Source organism: Cebus imitator, unplaced genomic scaffold (genome assembly GCF_001604975.1).
Source record: "Cebus imitator isolate Cc_AM_T3 unplaced genomic scaffold, Cebus_imitator-1.0 Scaffold775, whole genome shotgun sequence".
Classification (NCBI taxonomy): Eukaryota; Metazoa; Chordata; class Mammalia; order Primates; family Cebidae; genus Cebus; species Cebus imitator.
In genome coordinates, this window is record NW_016108090.1 from 278,160 (window position 1) to 281,094 (window position 2,935).

The window sequence follows — 2,935 nt, forward strand, 5'->3', positions numbered from 1 at the left end:
TTTTTTAAGAAGTCTTACTCTGTCACCCAGGCTGGAATGCAGTGTCGTGTTCTCAGCTCACTGCAACCTCTGCCTCCTGGGTTCAAGCAATTCTCTGCCTCAGCCTCCCGAGTAGCTTGGATTGCAGGTGCCTGCCACCGTGTCTGGCTAATTTTTTTTTATTTTTTTATTTATTTTTAGAAAAGGCAGGGTTTCACCAACTTTGCCAGGCTGGATTTGAACTCCTGAAATTGTGATCTGCCTGCCTCAGCCCCCCAAAGTGCTGGGATTAGGTGTGAGCCACCGCGCCTGGCCAGGACACATATTTTCTATTATGGCTATAGAAAATGAGTACATTTCCATCGGACATTAAGTAAATTAATTGGTGAGTTACATAGATACATCAAAACATCAGTTTCTCTTTTTTGCAAGGTGGAGAATTTGTCATATTTTGAATCTCTTCAGTATCTTGTCACCTGAATGTCTTGTGTTTAATGGTAAATTTTATAAAATGGTACTTGGCACCTTCTAGAAGTATTTACATGTCATTAATGTTTATTAAATAATTTTTATGGAAATAATTGACATATATGTATTGTCTGAAAGGAATATACACTGATTTTTTTGTTTAGATATATAATTGAAATGCCTTACAGTTTAATTTCCTTTACGAACACTGAGTTTGAGTGATTTTGCTACATTCCTCAAGCACTGTTTTTTCATATAAAACCAAGTGAACAGTCCTGATCGGCAAATGGACACCCAAGCCCAGTGACTCTAAGCTAAGGCCAATCTTGAGTCCACAAAATGATATCACTGAACACCAAGTTGGTTGGTTATTCCTGGTGAGCTTCCCCTGCAGGTGTCCCAACCTGCTCACACCAGTCATGGAAGGATTCTTTTCTTTTTTTCTTTTTTTTTTTTTTTTCGAGACGGAGGTTCGCTCTTGTTGCCCAGGCTGGAGTGCAATGGCGCTATCTTGGCTCACTGCAACCTGTGCCTCATGGGTTCAAGCAATTCTCTTGCCTCAGCCTCCGAAGTAGCAGGGATTACAGTTCGAATTTTTTTTCCGAGCTAAATTTGTTTTGTTTTGTTTGTTTGTTTAGTAGAGATGGGGTTTTTCCATGTTGGTCAGGCTTGTCTCAAACTTTCAACCTCAGGTGAATCCTGCCCACCTCAGTCTCGCAAAGTGTTGGGATTACAGGTGGAAGGATTCTTTATACTGAGAGATGCTACAGAGCTTAATTAGCTGGGATAATAGGCATAAGCCACCAAATCCAGCCATCTTTTTGTATTTATAGTTGAAATGGGGTTTCACCACATTGACCAGGCTGGTCTTGAACTCCAGTCTTATGTGATCCATCCGCCTCAGCCTACCAAAGTGCCAGGATTACAGGCATGAGCTGCCACATCTGGCCCCATTTTGCCTTTAAAAATACACTTGTAACCATAGGTCGGGCGCGGTGGCTCAAGCCTGTAATCCCAGCACTTTGGGAGGCCGAGGCGGGTGGATCATGAGGTCAAGAGATCGAGACCATCCTGGTCAACACGGTGAAACCCCGTCTCTACTAAAAATACAAAAAATCAGCTGGGCATGGTGGTGTGTGCCTGTAATCCCAGCTACTCAGGAGGCTGAGGCAGGAGAATTGCCTGAACCCAGGAGGCAGAGGTTGCGGTGAGCCGAGATCGCGCCATTGCACTCCAGCCTGGGTAACAAGAGCGAAACTCCATCTCAAAAAAAAATACACTTGTAACCATCCTTTTCTTGGGATTGCACTACTGTTCAATGAGTGCATAGTGAGGGCAGTACTGCTAACGCCTAAACAACACACTTGCGTCAACTAGAGCTTTGCTTTGCTTTACATTGGTGCAATTAAAAAAAAAATACACTTGTATCTTTCTAATTGGAGTGTATGTTCAGGGCAACTTTTTACTCTAGGGTTGTAAACTTCAAGCAAGTTTCAACCTTTAGCCCAAATAAACTCCCTACTTAGCTTACCCCAGCTTTTTCCTTTTAGGTCAGAATATTTTTTAGAAAGTGTTGAAGGAGCCTTCATGAGAGAATCTCCCCTGGTTTTACTCTACTTACTATAATTCCAAGATTGCAGAGTCACGTTGATTCCACCCAGAACCTGTGCATAAAAGCTGGCCTCTGCCTTGGATTCATGAGACAGGCTAGACTTTGGGTTGTAGTCATACAGAAACCTCACAGAAGACTTTTTTTTTTTTCTTTTTTTGTATCCTGAGAGGTCAACATAGACATCTTAAGCTGCACTCTTAGAGTGGAGTCCTTTGAGTTTATCAGATCTTGTCCAGTGACCTGCTACAGCTGAGTGAGAGGCTTCTGGTGTCAGCAAAATCCTGTGGCAGAATCTGTAACTTTAAATGAGCACCTTAGCAGTAGGACTTCAAGCCCCAGAATATCTAGAGCTATAATCAAAGCTATGCCTCCTTATAAACTATGTTACTGAAGTAGGGTATTTTTGTTCTTTCTCTTAACTCAGAGTGAGCTGATCAGGGACAGGGGATATCACATCTGGATCCAGGGTTTGCAGCTGTACCAGGGAGGTTTTATTTTTTAATTCACACCCCACAAAGTCACCTTGGGTCTCGTGCCTGGATCACTATGGAAACATCAGCCCAGGGTCACTGAAGACAATCTAACCAACACCTGTGTACATTTGCAACATTTGAGAATGTCCTATGCAGACTGGGGTCAGACTGATAAGAAGGTCTAATTCTGCTCCTGTTTCATAGGAAGAGAAATTATTCATCTAGGGTTTGTTTCTTCCTTCACAGAAAGTGTCTCCTTGCTTTGTACCTAGATGGGAGTTGTTCTAGTTTTCCTGTTCTTTGATAAAAAATGAGGTGATTTGATGATTTGAATACTCAAACTGACCAATCAGCCAATTCCTTCTCTTTTTTTTTTTTTTTTTTTTTTTTTTTTTTTTTTTTT

At 41.8% G+C, this 2,935-nt stretch overlaps 1 protein-coding gene and 1 non-coding gene across 2 annotated transcripts in view; both read left to right on the forward strand.

Moving 5' to 3' along the window:
• Positions 1-2,935, forward strand: part of LOC119469695 (zinc finger protein 430-like) — a 59,030-nt gene that overhangs the window by 2,300 nt on the left and 53,795 nt on the right.
• On the forward strand, positions 1,733-1,863 carry LOC119469697. Its single transcript, XR_005198533.1, has one exon. It is a non-coding gene; the product is annotated as a U4atac minor spliceosomal RNA (small nuclear RNA).